This window comes from Oreochromis niloticus, linkage group LG5 (genome assembly GCF_001858045.2).
Source record: "Oreochromis niloticus isolate F11D_XX linkage group LG5, O_niloticus_UMD_NMBU, whole genome shotgun sequence".
NCBI lineage: Eukaryota > Metazoa > Chordata > Actinopteri > Cichliformes > Cichlidae > Oreochromis > Oreochromis niloticus.
This window is the reverse complement of record NC_031970.2, coordinates 12,503,676-12,521,113: the sequence shown is the minus strand read 5'-3', so window position 1 is coordinate 12,521,113 and position 17,438 is coordinate 12,503,676. Positions and strand designations below refer to the sequence as shown.

At 36.8% G+C, this 17,438-nt stretch overlaps 1 protein-coding gene across 1 annotated transcript in view; it reads right to left on the bottom strand.

Moving 5' to 3' along the window:
• cenpp (centromere protein P) overlaps window positions 1-17,438 on the bottom strand; it is a 93,922-nt gene that overhangs the window by 41,736 nt on the left and 34,748 nt on the right. The window lies entirely within an intron of this gene.

The following is a 17,438-nucleotide window of genomic DNA, read 5'->3' as shown; positions in this document are numbered from 1 at the left end:
GCACACGGGGAATGCAAGTACCATTTACACCCCGATGAAGATGAAAATGATATCAAGCTATAACACTAGGAAATGTTTTTAGCAGCTACAAACATCATGAAATAGAAGGATGTCACAGAACGAACAGCATTACAATCAAATCTTAAACAAAACAAGAGCCCTGCTCACCTTTGTAAGGTGCATGATAGGATGTTTAGCTTTTGCCTTATAACTTTTATGCTGTACACTTTCATGGAATAAAGCGCCTCCCTCTGGTCACTTTTTGAGCAAAATCACCCAATGATACATGCTGTACATGTATTGTTTAAAGAAAGGAGATTCTTTTTTTCTTATTATTTTCTTTCTAGTTTTAAAACCGTAAGCATTGTTTAATGAGATGTAGAGTAGAAAAGTGTTTAAGTCTTTGTAATACTTACAAAAACTTGATTTGTATTATGAAGAAGCCTTTTTTTTTCAAATTAGATGTTGTAATTATCGTAGAAGAGTCACTAGAGGCCACTAACAGGAGCTGAACAGCTACACCTAAACTGAAATATCTTTTTCTTCCAGCGGAAGTCTGTATGGTCAGTGGTGTTGGCATTATGAAGTGCACTTTGCACATTGTGATGAAGTGTCACTTTGAAGCCCCATGTCTGTGGATATTTTACATTATCTCAATGCATGTTTGTTATGTTTTTATTTAGAAGCTGACAGCCTAATGTCAGACTGGATTATACATTGGTCTTGATGCAAATACGTCCTCTGCAGGACTGGGGATATACTGATTACCTGTAACTAATGTATAAATTTACCCCTGTTAAAGAGAACTATAGCATCCATGTGAACTACAGTTAATTTTAAAATAATACGATAGGAGGATTCCTAATCTGGATATCTGAGAACATCTCATGGTCAACCATGTTCCTGTTTCTTCCAGTGGTCTCTGATCTGAAATGGTGCTATATTTATTGAGGATGTCGCTAAATAAAACTGGAACATCTCCACATGCAAGTCTTGACTTTTTATTTTAAAAAACAAAATAGGTGAATTTATCATTTTTATTTGGGAACCTTAGAATTGTATTAATTAATTTTCAAATGAAAATAAGCTAAATACACATAACAAAAATGAAACCAAGGAAGCCAAGTAAAGTTAAAGTCTATTTTTTTATAAAACTTTAATTAAAAAATAAAAATAGTTTGGTTATATTTGCATAATATAAAATACATACAATTTTATTTATAACAACAAGAAAATTATGTGTGAACTGCAGCCTTCAACAGACATTTTTGACTAATCATTATGAATGTCATTTAGTCTACAAAATATCAGAAAATAGCAAATGTTGCACATTTAAAGAGATTTTCGCCCAAGCGTTATAAAACTATTCAGTTAAAATTTTTAAGACAGAAAAAAAAAAAACATTCTTTAAAATTTTAGCAAATTGGCAAATTTTGAGTCTCTGTACACTAGAGACATGGCACTCAAAAAATTCCGAAATCCCTGAAATGTATCAGAGCATTCCACAACAGCAAGTGTGGTAGAAGTAACTACCCACTTCCAAGGGAAAACTCAAAGATTTACTTTGGGGTAAACTTCTTCTTTTTTTTTTTTAGATAATGCTTCAAAATAAATGCTCAAATAATTGCATGGTGCCCTCTCAAGATGGCTGCCAACTGATGAGACAAAGAACAAGAATTAACGGTTCACACAAGGCAGAACTCCAGATTCCTTATTTGTTGCATCTGGTGACGTTTCGAGGACACCTGCTCTTCATCAGATTGTTTGTTTTTGTTTTCTGTCAAGTCATGAGACTTGTCTTCGTTTTTCAGCTAATTCTAAGCAAAACATCTTGGTAATCCCTTCTAACCTACACGTCGTTTAGGTTTAGGTTGATGATTGTTTCATTTACTATAAACCAAAACCAATCAGTTTGGACCAAGAAAATGCATTATCCAGCCTGATGCTGATTCTTGGACCAGTTTATCTAACATGAGGCTGATAAAGAGCAGCAACATTTATTCTCCAGAAGATGTCACTGCGCAATAAAAAGTTAGAGGCATTTCTCTCCGTGTCAGTGGAGGTCTGGAAACGAATCCAGAACCAGATTTTAATTTGACAAAAGTTTTCTTTGTTCTTTATGTTCTCTGCCATTACAGCCAAGTCTGTCACTACTTAAAAAAAAAAAGTATGTCTCTAGAGGGCCAGACTTGGGAAAAAGTGAAAGCCTGACAGCTCTTGTAAATCTTATAATCATTCCTTTTATGCAACATTTAACTTACAAAAGCACTTTTCCATTGTACATTTGAAACTGCTTGCTACAACATTTTATCAACACTGTACAACACAGTAACTATTCATGTCAAAGACTTAAAGTTTAGACCTAATGTTTAGCTGTATCATCACTGAGATGAAAATTGTAGACATCCTGTGCATCATTGCCACAAAACTGAAGGAAGGACAAGACATCTGTTAAAATGGAGCCTCTTAAAGGTGTGGCAGGCCTGATCCAGGACTATAGGGCAATGTATACTCTTGTATTGGGTTGCATCAGATACAAAAGGTAAGGCCTTTTAATATTTTGTCCACTCCGTGAACATGGAAGAGAAAGAGCAACATATCAGTAAAGTTTTCATAAGGTCACCACCACAACCTTAATAAATAAAATCAAAGTGGCTTTATCAACTTGTACATCATCAGCAAGGAAAATAAATGATTTATGGCAATAATCCAATTTGTTTAGATCTTCCTGACAGTGTACTTAAAGTGGCAGACATAACAGTACATTCTAAAACTATACTATGCACCTATGTGTCTAAAATCACACCATAGTGCTACACTGCTTAAACCTGCAATAACTGAGGCCACTTGGGGGCAGCACAACAAGCTGTAAACAATCATGAAGTACAGCATATTCAATGTGGTGTAGTCAGTATTTGATAGCTTTAGCTAACTTAAGAAATATAATCACGTATTTAGAATTAAATACGTATAAATAATTATCTTTGTATAGTACACATTTTTTCCTTTTTTTTTGTATAGTATTATTGTTGTTAGGTTATGGTGCATCTATTTATTTCTGCTCTATCCACACACACACACACACACACACACAAAATCGTCACCAGCAAGCGCCAAAGTGCACAGTGGTGCTGGGCTGGAAGTGTACAGTGGGTTTATTAAAGGTTTGAAGTATTTAAGAAGAGTGTGAGGAGATGTCCAGCCCAGAGAGCCTTTGCTTTGACAGCATGTGGGTGGTATATTTGTTGTTGTTTATTTCTCTGAGTAATGTATGCCTTTAACTAGCTTATAACTTTATATTTCTGTATTTATGTTTATTATTGTTCTTGGTGGTTATAGCAGCTTGCCTCAAACCTCGAGTTTGTTTTGTTCCTGATTTACATTTTGCGGTATTCTTTTTTTCCCATGGACACTTTTGTTGTTAGCAACCAAATTCTGGATTTTTAGTCTTGTATAACAGTGGATCATTTACAAAGATAAAGAGATAGGCTTTAAAAGTGCCCCTTCTATTGGGTTTTCATGGAAGTTGTTTCAAAATATTGTGTTGATTGCTGACATAAAAGGTTCTACATTCTAGGTCTACTAACAAAAACAATTCGACAAGTTAAGCACAGCCATGTGGACCCCCCCCACACCAAAAACAAAACAAAACAAAGAAACCCCAAATACTTTCATGCTTTTACATAAAAACATAATAAGAAAGAAATTGGACCATAGTAGGTTCTAAAATTATTTAAATTCAACCTCAGATGAATAAAATAACATTTCAAATAATGTTAATTACTTATTTAACAAAAATAAAACCAAAATCAGAAGGAACGTGAAAAACTATACACCCCATGATTCAAGAGCTTGTAGAACCACCTTTAGTAGCAATAATAATAGCGCACTGGACAGACACATGACTCGGTGACTAAAAGGTGCCCAGGTCCTGCAGAACTCCAGATTCCCTATTTATTGTATATATAGATGCAATAAATATGCAACATGACTGAATATGGGAGTGATAAATGAGATCAAACCAGAGTGAAAAGCATGACAGGCTGTATCTTTTCTTTTCTCTCTCAGCTTCTCTGGGAGTTTAAGGAGCAACAGTTCCTGGAAACTCCCAGATATCCAACACCTGCCGAGTGAACTCGTCACCTTCATCTTTACCTGAAACTGATATCTATAGTTTAAAGAAAATTAGTCTGAACTGCAGTACAGTAGGGATATGGATGGACTGCTTCTGGTCTGTTTTGTCTTTTTAAATGAAGACTCCATGAGCTGTGGGTGGGGTAGAGGGGAACTGCCTCTCTCTCTTTCGCTCTCCGTCTCCAGGAAACATATGGAACAGATCTGCCATTTGGCTAGGCCTCGTTCTGCCACGTCTCACAGTCATACACACACATACACAGACACACACACAAATACACAATCACAGTCCTAACATCAGGGCTTTTACCTCTCTTCACCCTCTACTTTTAGTCCTCTAACTATACTCCATCTTCAGCTTTATTATTTTCATGTCCTTTTGTGTCTTCCATTTTCTCCTCCAGTTATGACTTTAATCTACCAACTTTCTTTATTTGCTGAAGGTAGTAAAGGGGGGGGGGGGGATAGGTGAATGACATGATGCTCCAAATGTCTAAAAAGAGGTCAAGTTGTTGGGTCCCAGTTGCAGTGTAGTTAAGTTCAATTGAAATGGAGCATGTTTTGCCTTCTATTTGTACAGTTAAAAATTAGTGCAACATAATTTGACACAAATTACTGTATGTTTGGATTATGCTCAGTTCTAAAGTGATTTATTGGCAAATAATTTTAACACTGTAGGTTAAAATAGCATATTATTCATATCGGTAGAGTGGCTCTGATGACTTTTCAAAAAACACAACAAACCTTTTAGTTAGATTTTCAAACTCAGCTTAAAATGAAAGCAGCATGGAAACAGCGAAGAACAATGCCTTCAACAATGAACACTTGTAGTAATGTTTAAGAACAGAAAAAGGCCCAGCATCTTCCATCTTCCGAGTTAAATGCAAATTTTCTGTTTTCTGTAGGGGTTTTTGTCATTCTTGTGCAAAATTTCTAAAAGACACATTTCTAAAAGGTTGTTGTGTGTAGCCATCTTCTTGGTTATGTTTTCAAAAGTAGTTTTCTAAAATGTGTTTCTGAAACTTTGTGTTTTCCTATTTATCAGTTTTTTTTTTGTTTTTTTTTAAAATTTTGTGTTGATTGATTTTTGGGGGTGAATATTGTGTTTTCTGTTTTGTACTGCTGTTTTTTTTATGTTGTCATTTATTTTTCTGTTGTGTTTATTTTTGTTGTACCATTGTGTTTTTCTGCTTATTTCTTGAAATATACTGAATATTTTTTAACATTGTGATCTTATTGTTGTATTTTTATATTGTTTTCTGAAATGTCATTGTGATTTTGCTTGTGGTGTTTTATTTTTATTGTTTTCTAAAATGCAAGATTTCTGAAACATTTACATTTTATTTTTTTGTCTTCTGAAATTTTGTGGTGTTACATTTTTTCTTATTGCTTATTCAGCTTTCTTTTGAGAAGCATTGAGTTTCATTGTTTGTTTTTTAAAAATACATTTTAAGTTTGTTGTTTTTCATTTATAAAATGTTTTCTGAAATTGTGTTATGACTAATACATTTTTTCTGAGAGATTGTGTTTCCTGAAATTTCCTGTGTTTATTCTTTTTGAGCTCTGTGCTCTTGGTTTTGTTATGTTTTAATAATGACTAAAGTGTATTTAGAAGATTGTATCCATAAAAACTGCGCAAAAAGTAATTCTCATACTTTTCATTAATCCTCCCTTCCACAGATTCTGCTAATTACTTCCAATCACCTACCTCTGCCTGAATTGATGATGTACTCTCACAAAGATTATCAAACCACCTCATGTTTTTGATATTATCTTTTAATCTTCCAGTGCAGTTTTAGTAGCTCCTCCTTACAAGACTTTGTAAGTTAAAAGTTGCTGAACACACATTTCCCTCTCCCTTTTATTTTTCTGAAAAGACTGTAAATCTTATAAATCTCCTTCTCAGAAATGTATGCACTGCCTGGGGAAATAAATCTGCTTTCTCCGTCTATAGTTCAAATATTTTGAATCCAAGAACAACAAATTTAAATCACACTTCTACACCTTTATCGTTCCCTCCTCTTCAGCTTCCACTGTACATCAAACAGCATCATGGGACGCCAATAAATACAGTTCTGATCAAAAGTTTAAGACCACTTAAAAAAATGGCAAAAAAATAATATTTTGCATAATTGGATCTTAACGAGGCTCCAAGTAGAGCTTTAACGTGCAACAAGAAGAAATGTGAGTGAGACAAAAAAAAAAAAAATGTTGAGCATAAAATTTATTGAAAACAACGCTTAAACTGAAACAGGCTGTTTTACAGCTGCTGAAGTTTAGGACCACATGCCTTTAAAATCTGTGCAAAAATGTGGATTCATTGTCATTTTCTGTCAGGTAGTCACACAGTCATGACATTCTGATAGCAAAGGCAAAAAAACTTTCCCTTTCTGAATGTGGTCGGGTTGTTGAACTGCATAAACAGGGTCTCGCGCAGAGGTCTCTGCTGCTGAGGTGGGACGCAATAAGACAGTCATTTGGAATTTCTTAAATGATCCTGAGGGTTATGGAACAAAAAAGTCAAGTGGAAGACCCCCCAAAATTTCACCAGCACTGAGCCAGAGAAGACAATTGGCTGTCCGTCAAGACACTGGACGATCCCCGACCCAAATTAAGGCTGTTACTGGTGCCGACTGCAACCCCATAACCATCAGACGGCATCTGAGATTGAAGGGCTTCAAAAACAAAAAAACGTCTTCAAAGGTTTCGTCTTGCATGTAACCAATTGTCTGGTCTTTGTTCTTGACCTGTTACACCTTTTAAACTATAAGCACAAGGTTACTACTGTTAATAAAATAAAAACCCAGGGTGCATAAAGCAAAATTTTCCCTTACCTTCATTAATAAAGACTTAAATAGAAATAATTTACAACTGTATTATTTTGGTTAATGTTTTATCCAATCCATATCTGTCTGCTTATTGTATAGGCTCATTAATCATGACAGGTAAAGCCATCAAACTCCCTGGAAAAGTCCTCTTCAGAGGTTTGAAAAAATTACCCAATTGGTTTTATTGGTCTGGCCCACGTGAGATCTACTTGGGTGGTTAAATATTATCTAAAAAATAATGGACTCCACCAATAGATGTGTATAACAATAATATGCTATCTTATTTGACTGCATGCTGACACAGAAACATTTGTGACCTGGCTCGTTAAAACAGACAAGAAGCCTTAGTGCAGAGGTTCCCAAAGTGTGGGGCCCGTCCCCGCAGAGCCATTGCGGGGGGGAAAAAAAAAAAAAAAAAAAAAAAAGAACGCTTGGACACTGCTAGCATAATGGACAGGTTTTTGACGGGGCATATCTTCCATTTGGCTTCACCTGCACAAGTGCCAAGGTAGGTCTCCCCTGCGTCGGGAGCACGCGCTGGGCTCTCCAAATCACGGACAAACAGGATCCCACATTCTTGATTTTTAGTTCACAAACACTTCTTGTAATGACTACTCCTGACATTTTGGACATGTTAGCTCTTTATACAGTAAAGTTACAGTGGGATACAAATAATATCAGGCTGATCCTGCCACAATTTGTTCCCCCTTTTCAAATCACAGACAAACAGCATCTGACAGTTGTTTATGTTTTTAAACCCATTTTGCACAGAGAGGCATTTTTTGAAAAATGTATTGACAGCAATGTTGAATATTATTACTGTTGATATGAGGGAAATATTTTGCTGCTATTGTGCATAATCATCATCATTACCATTGCATTAATAACATAATCATATTAACCTTTGTTGCAGGTGTAGTGATAACCACTTTAAACTGTTGAGTTGAATTTATAATCTTAAATGCTTTTGAATGCTTTTTATAATCTCAAATGTTTATATGCAGATTATATTGCATTATAAAAGAAAGGCCTAACTCTGAGTACACTCTGTGCCAAAATAGACAGGAAACAGCATGCTTTGCATAAAGTGAAACTAAAGCAGAGTCTAAGTGCAAGTTATTTTGAGGAGCTGTTTGGATGATGCTATTTGAATAACCAGGTTATTCATTATTATCTTTTATTCATTTATATCTTTTGATTAAGCTTTTAGTAGTGGTTCCTGATTAAAACATTTGTTCAACCTATTACATATATATAGTTTTAGGTACATGAAAACTGGCCTCTCTTCTTACAAGACAGAGTTCGTGTGAGGTCGAGACACACACACACACACACACACACACACACATACAGTGTAGGTAAACTCATTTAGAGGTGAAAGTTTAATCATCTTTTGCTTGTGACTGCAAAATTGTGTCTGCACAAGTGACAGTCTGCCTTGAGACATGCTGCTGATGTTCTGAGATAAGCAGGGCGTCCGGCAGCGACAGGAAGCACCTGCCGTGAAGACGATGTTCTTTTCAAACTGTGTTAAAAGTTGTCAACAGAATATTTGTGGTTTTGAAACTGATGCATGTGATGACGTATGAGGGGGGCGTCAGTAAACATACCCTGATGTTATAAATCCATTCCTGTGTAGTTTTGGGGCGGAGATCTACAGCTGATGTTGTGCAGTGTACATCTCCCCACGTGTGGGGACAAGGGGGGCCTGGCAAAAAAAAGCTTGGGAACCACTGCCTTAGTGAATGATTTTAAAAATTTTGTGTTTTGTTCAGTTGAATCTAGAGGTTTCTTAAGTTCTGCAGATAATAATTAACATTTTCATTAACAGGGCTGTTGTAATTTCCAGGCTGTACCCCAACTCAAGCCCTATCATTGATGAATAGTTGGCTGATTGGATACATTAAAAAAAAAAAAGGGTCCCAAAGAATCATGGGAGGTAATTTTGACCATAAATCAAATTCTCATTCCAGTATTGCTAAGTAAGTTGGTCTATAAGTTGGTGGGGAGTTAATTTGAAACTCCTGTCAAATTAATGGGTAAACAGTTTTGCAACATGTAATTGTAAAAACAATCAAAATCACTAGTTAAATCTAGCATAATTAACGAATCAACCTAGACACGTTGAGCCTATCTGGCTCATCCCACCAGAGCAATGAACAAATGCCAAGCTAATTCACATTATGAAAAACTAAAAAGTACACTTACCTACATCTTCACTACAATGACAACTAGAGTGATCTGACAACCATCACACAGCTGAAACTTATGTGAACTCAAACATGACAGGCTTTTTGGTCGGAATTACAGGGCATTCAGTATTGTTAGCGTCTCAGAATTAAACAGATATAGATTTCTATTCAGGACTCGTTCAGTGATGTCCCCCTTAGACCTCAGGCACACAGGTCTAAAGACTGGTCAGCAACCACCTGGGAACTTTCAGCTACTAGGGAAAAATGCGTAGTCCCTGACTGGTTGGTGAGTAGTTTCTGGAGGTTGCTGACTGTGAAACTGGTTGGATTAAAAGTGCTGCACCAAAAATCTCTATGTGATTGCTGTATCTGCTAGCAGATTGCTGTGGTTACCAATAGTTTGCAAGTTAGTTTGAAAGATGCTGACTTGTGTCCAAAGACTCACCATTTACTAATTTACCAGAGAAACCTGAAAAAGTGTAACGAAAATTAGATACGGAAAACATTCACCTTCAAAGTAAGTCTTTTAGCACTACAACCAACACCTCTACAACCTCTAGCAATCACTCGCCAACCAGGCCTCTGTGAATCAGGCATTAGCAAATTCCACAGCAATTAACAGCAACCACTTGCCAAATACTTGGGAAATACTAACCTTTTCCCCTAGCTCTTGGTAGTTGCCAGATAATTGCCAACCAGTCTTTAGGCCTCCGTCTCTGGGGCCATAGGTAATGAAAAGGGAATGACAAATAAATGACAAAGGTAGCTCTTTATCAAGATAAAGACAATGATTTAGCCAACCTGTCCGAAGAAAAACAATCTGAAAAATAACGCTGATGTGTTTTGCTTTTCATGGTACCTCTTGTTTAAAACTGTATTTTTTCAAAGTCTAAGCATCCAAATATAACAATGACTGACAATAATTCAATATATTAAAGAAGCTCATCCAGTGAGAGCTGTGCCCAAAGAGCACATCCTCTGATTTTTAGTGTATGGCAAACCTTTCCAACAAACCCAAACAAATAATGAGGCAAAGTCTCCACAAACTGCTGCAGACACTTTCAGTGATGAATCAAACGCTTCATGATGCCAAAATCACAGCAAAGAACTCTCAAAGGTTGGAGAAAATTGGATATTTAGGCTGTCATACCTCACTCAACACATATTTACTGTCCAGAAACATGCAGACATTCACACAAAACAGAAACATACACCAGCAACTCATTCAGAGCAGGGCCAAGGCGAAAGAGGCCAGTGAAATTAAAATGTTTAGAGGCGAAGACTGAAAGGCCTGTTTGTTCCTGTGAGAGAATCCCAGCAGTGATGCTCTCTGCAGGGAAAAGACTGACATGAAAAATGAGCAACAAGGACGACGAGCCAGTTGCTGTCTGGCTCTGGAGTGGAAAAATCTGGCCTATGATGAATGTGTGCAACAGAGTGCGTGTGTGAGATGAAGGAAAAAAAATTAGGCGGTGTGTAAATCTAACAGAGCATCACAGCAGTCAAAGTATAAAAGTAAAACCACTTAAACCTGATTTACAAAGTAATGAAAAACCATTATGTTCTGGATTTATTTTTGGCTTACAAACATTTTAAAACATTTAACATTATTACGGTTATTTGAATTAGAGATTCAACGCAGTACATGTGCAGAAACTTCAGCCGATTTTTTTGCTCGAGTAAGAGTATAAACACTTAATTGTTTTTATTTATATAGCAAATTTAATTACAACAGGAACGTTGACCAAAGCTGTACAGAAAAACAAAATAACTAGTACCAAATAACTTATAACATTAGTACCAGCACTTTAACATGAATCTCACCAATTCGTTAACTTTTCATCCAAACTACAGTTCAGGTAAGTTGCTTGTGTTCCCACAGGTATTTTTTAAACTAATGAGTGTTTAATCTAAAAGGATTAATAATTAATAGTAGTAATAGTCAACTAGCAAGCAAGATTGCGGGCATTGCAGGTACTTAAAAGCTTTGCTTTGCTAGTCAAGCAAGACAAACAGGCAAGCAGCTGAAGCTAACTAACTTTGGTCCTAGCATTTTAGCCCAAAAACCCAATTACGACATGCAAAAGTCAATTGTGGACCACGTATGGAAGAAGGTTTGGAAATATGTACTGTATTATAGCAATAAAAGCCACAAAGTCTAAGTTTTTCTCCAAATTGGATAAGGGACTGATCTGAATGGGTGTTACAGGCCGAGCTGCAATTACCTTTGGCCAAAAATGACGTGGCTTGTCCACAAACTAAACTAAGTATATTGGAGACCAGGAATAAAACTTTGTAAGATAAACTCCTACAGTTAAAGTCAAGCCCGGGTGCTTCCTGAGTGAGGTGTTCCGGATGTATCCTACCAGGGGGAGGTCTCAGTGGAGACCCAGGACACGCTGGAGAGATTACATCTCTTAGCCTGGGAACGCCTCAGTGTTGCCCTGGATGAGCTACAGGAGCTTCCCCCATGCAACCTCAGATAAGCAGCAGAAAATAAATGGATGAATAGATGGATGGATGAGTGCACATATCCCAAAGAGCACTAATGGTTTGGTTAGTTGATGAGCGATTTACAACAGTTGCTTTGTGTTCTAAACATAGGCATAGTCAGTACATTTCAATATCAACTGCAAATACATGCTTTTTTTGGCATTAATCATCAGCAAGATTAGCAGTAAATTGAATGTTGTAAAATGTCTGTAAATCAGTTTGAAAGCTTGATTTAAATATTCTTTTCCCTACAGTTTGTTCCAGGGCTGGACTGGGACAAAAAATCGGCCCGGGCATTTTGACTAGAGACCGGCCCACCAGGATAGAGATTGAAAATGTGACGTCATTCAGGGGTAAAACCGCAAAGGATTCTGGGAACTTGTGGCAAGAGGTACTAGCGCACGCAGGCTTTCAATTGAACTCAGTTACACAGCGATAAAAAGAAACCCAAAAAATGGCAAGAAGCTGTTGTATTATTAACTGCAATAGCTGGTCGCATGACAGCCACGGGAAGCCGACGGGTAAAGAGATCTTTTTTTTTTTTTTATCGGATTACATCGTTGAAGAGAAATTTTTTAAGCCATGTTTCCGAAGTAAGAACCGACGGATGGTCTGGATATACCAAATATAACGTCTCAGAACACTCCAGCTCACATGTTAGTCTGCTCCAAGCATTCCCACAAAGGTCAGTGTTTTGTAGTAGTTAATACATCATTTTTCTTAACATAATTGGTGATATAGGTTACAAGCAAGTCTGGTGCTGAACAGAAATTGTCGCGCTATGCTCCTTTATTTATTGTGCATAAATAGTGAATTGTCCTGACACAATATTGCGTTTCGCTTCTGTTATTACCATGGTACATTGACAAAAACATATACTTTTATTCACAGGATAAAACAGTTGTTTTGTATCACTAATTGTCCAGTGCGATTACAACATACAATATTATTGTCACTGCTACATTTCTGTAATGCATACCAGAAATTATTTCCACTACTAATTAATTACCGTTGAGCTCAAAGGTTATATTAATAAACGGTTAACGAATGTGTATTTATGACGACGATTTGTGAGACTGGTAAACTTACCTTTGTTTGTACGATGGTCTTTCGTTCTACACGGTGCATTTCAAGGTCCTGTACCCATCCGTCGGTAAACTGTACCTGGGCTTGTTGCAGTGACCTGAAGTTACTAAACTTCATGAGTGTATGCACTCACTCCAAGAACCGTATAATTATAAATCTGAACGTGGTGAAAGTTGGGCAGCACGCTAACGTCTTTTGTCCACTCTGTGTGCTCGTAAGGGTCTGACCCTCTCACTCCTTTGATTTTTTCCTCGTATCTTTTCTTTGCCTTTTCGTCGAGTCTGTCTTTGTACGGTCCGGCATTATTCTCCTTCGTTTTGTACATTCCTTTTTTGTGCGGCAAAGAAAAACCAAGAAGGTATTGGAACCGGAGAATGAACGTTTTGCGGTGCTGCAAATGCTTGCATTTGATGCGGTACTTGTTTTGCCACGAGTTCCCGGAATGCAATGCGCGAAAGTCACGTGATCTGTCAATCGCTATAGGAAAAACCATAAAGCCTTTGCATGAAAACAACTGCTTTGATGTACACTGCCTTGTTGGTATATATGTATCAATCTAATAAACTTAAACCTACACCATCCTCCCTATTCTGGATTTTAAACAGTACATAGCGGAAACAAAAAGACTGCTTGGTCGAGTTAACCTCCTGAACTATCTACAACACATGGTAGAAACCTTAAATTAAGACCAAGAACACTAGAGGTGAGACATGATCATTAATTAATATTAAAATTAATAAATGGCAGATTTAGTGATATTTTCATAAACACCTCCTTTCCTTTTTTTGTTCTCCATTTTCTTTAGTTCGTCTATAAGATTGCTAAACAAGGGGGCGGGTGCATCCGGCCTCCTCGGCTGTAATTGGTCCAGCCCAGAGTCGATCATGACCAATTGGCCAATCCAACACCTTTCATTATATATACCCTTCCTGAAAAAAAACCAAAAAACAATCCATCGGCCCATAAAAACAAAAAATCGCCAGCAGCCCACCGGGCAAATGCCCGGTATGCCTGATGGCCAGTCCAGCTATGGTTTGTTCCTGAGGAAGGAACACTCAGAACTACACATGCAATGTTAAAATTATCTCCTACTTCTTACCTGCAATCTTGTCAAGCTGCTCTCTTTTTAAATCTCTTTTTTTTTTTTAAACACCAAACCCCAGTTTGTGCTGGCACAACGCATTAATAAATCCAATCTTTAGAGTCAAGATAACAATTGAACAACCACAGGGTTGTAAACCCGCTAACAGGAGCAGTCTTTTAGACCCCAGCTCTTTATTAGAAAAAAAAGAGTAACGGTATCTCCACGTTGTTGTGGAGATAAAAGAAGGATACCTATGCCCCAAAAACAATGTTAATAATGAAGTTCCTCAACCAAAAGTAAAAAATAAAGGTATACTATGCTGTCTGAAGAAGAAAGATATTTTATACTGAAGCTAGGAGTGAGATTTCAACCAGAATGGGTGCAGAAACTCATATTGGGTTCACCTGCACATGAATCAAATCTTTATGGTTCAGTTCATACAAACATACAAACAGCAGACGTGTTTTCTGCTCGAGCTGGTGTACAGGACTTAACGGAAAAACTCAAGTGAGAAAATGGTGAAAGCTAAATAGAAAACGGTATGGTAACAGAACGTCTGATTTGCACAGTGTGGGTAAATCAGTTTAATAAAGCAGCTAGGCACTGAAGGAGCAATAAAAACACTTAGGACTTCACTTCTCCTTTTTTCAGCTGTGATATGCAAAAATTCAGAAACGCAGTGGTAAGCACTTAAGGTGCTGGGTTTGAATCCACCATCTGGCTGAGGCCTTTCTGTGTGGAGTTTGCACCATGTTTGTGTGGGTTCTCTAAGAGTACTCTGGCATTCTCCCACAGTCCAAAGTCATATAGATAGTGGGGTTAGGTTAATTGACAAATGAGAGTTTTGCACAGAGGTGGACATCTTTCTATTTTTATTAGCTAAATGTATGTGAAGATTATGTTACCACAGGTGTGAGAGGCTATAAATACATTTTATACGTCAGTTATTTCAATTCAAAAGAGTTTTCTCCACTAACTCAGATTTGATACAAGTAAAAAACCTTAAAGACTAGCATGCACACCAATTCAGTATCTTAAACTAAACTAAAGTGCATGGAAGTAACATCTCTAGGGAAAAAAACACTAGCTTTTAGTTTATTTGTAATTAAGTTATACACAAAACTGCTTTAACAATTGTGATAAGGGTAAGCAGCAGCATAGCAAAGGCACAAGGATCGACAAGAGAGCAGAAATGAGAGAAACAGATAGAAAAATATAGAAGCAGGCGGTCATAGCCAGAATCACAGACACTGTTATTTTAGCCAGTAGCAATCTTAAAGCCAGAGCTTTTTGAAGACCAGTCCAATAAAAAGAGATTTTATCCAGATGGAGTCTACTGTTGAGGAGACAGTCGTGTTCTCCTCATCACAATTAGCACAGAAGAAAGCACTCAAGACCACAATGTGCTATTAAACAGACATAATTACATTAACATGGGAACTTCCCAGAATTCCCCTGCCTCCAAAAACACATGAAAAATGCATTGACTTTAACCACAAGCAATATATGAGCAGATTAACTGTAACTGTAGGGATAAAGAAGAGTAGGCTACTGTATTGCTGGACGTGTGTCTATGATTCATCAAAGGAAATAATCACAGAAGACAACTTACCATTTCTACAGGCCAAATACAGTCATGCACATCGAACTACTTTAAAGCCTTAAAACCACAGCAAAATTAAAATACTGTAAACAAACAAGAATCTCCAGTAACTAAAGTAATATACTAAAAGCAATAAGTCTAGTGTGGTATGGTCAGTCAAAACATAATTTTGTCAGCTTCAATCAAGGACCAATTCATCCATATTAGCAATGCACTGAGTGTAAAATTCTGAGCAGCTGAAAATGACAAGTTGGCCAACAGCTAATATTATTTTTTTTTTTTTCTTCTGTTACGCTTTTTTTTTTAAAAACAATTTTTCTTATGCTGTTATGGAAACAAATCTTTGTGTTTTAAAATCTTTTAGCTCTGTATCATGCAATTTTCAAATGAGGAAGCTAAGACTGAGATAGGCATGGTCCACATAAAGTTTGTTTATATAATTGTAAAATAAAATAATGTGGTTAAAATGTTTCAATAAACTGCAAATACTAGATCATTTATTTTAATTATGAATTATAAATCAGAATTTATTGGGAGGTAGTAAGGCTAGCTTTGTTTATGTTATTGTTTTACTAAATGGTCTATGGAATCACTTTCAGCATCTGACCACATGCCTCCTGAGCAGCTCTCAGATGAGACATTTCAAATAAGTCCAACTGGGAGTCTTGGGGGGGGGGAGGTTGTGTCTCTTGGCTGACTTGGGATGACTCAGATGTCCTGGTTTCTCACTTCCAGCACCAAGAACCAGTTCCAAGAACTTAGTTTCATTAGACAACCATATTTTAATCAGTATTTTAGGTGGGTGAAAATTATGATCATACTGGGTCAGCAAACGAAGACCAACTGCACAGTGAATATGTTTCTGAAGCATTTTGGCTTGAAAGAACATTAGCACATTTTCAACAGCTGATGTATGGTACCTTAAAAAAACAAAACAAAAAACACAAACACGTCAACGATGAGCTTCTTCAGGCCACACGTGTTTGTAACTAAGTCACATCTAACTGATAAAGATGGTTCTAAGCCTGAAGACAAATGAGGTGATTTACGTCTGAATAGCTAAACACCAGGGGGCCACCAGGGTAACCAACAATTTGATCGTGAAGTACATGCATTATGTCTTTAAACAAATTAAAAGAGAGCACAGATCACTTTTGAGTTATTGCTAAACTTTCCCTTAGTTTCTGTCTGGGAGAAGGAAAATTCAAGGAATGCTGGGATAACAAATCCATTAGTCATCAGAGAACAGGGAACATCTATCCAATACCACTGCACACTGGAACCCACTGAGTCAGTAATACTCTCCATATGCCTCATACTGGTTTAATCCAAACCATTATGTCCCAGCTGACAGTTTAATTAGAGTGGTCAGTTGTCCAGTACCAACAGAATTCTATCATGAAGACAATATCACTGCTGACACAACACAGTATGAAGAAAATAAAGATTTTTATCAGAAGACACAAAAGACCCTAACTTGCCAAAATGTCTCCATAGAGACAGTAAGAATCCACAAGTTGTTAACTTGTGCATATCTTTGCTATAAAGCTAATTAGTAACAGTTACAACAGCTGCAAGCAACTCCACCATGTCCATGTTACCCTTAGATGCTTCTCAGGCTGTTGAACCATCACTTTAGGAGTAGTAACTACAAATTTGCTCGCAATGTTGGTTTGAGGCAACATCTGCTCTGATTTAGTGCTATATAAATAAAATTAAACTGAACTCTATTGAACTATATCGCACTCCTAAGATCTGTAATGGGATTTAATGTGACAATTCACTATAGGGACGCACCAATCAAATATTTGAATTAGAAAGATATCTGATCCATACTGCTTTTCTTTGAGCTTTGCAGTTGGGTACACTTACTTAACATATACTTGTTGAGATGCTTTTATTGCACTAATATATTTTGGGAAACAGAAGAAGAAAAAAAGTATAACAGGAAACATATTAAAAACGTGTTTAAGATGTGCAATAAAATTTATTATTGGACTTGATAACAGAAGTTGATG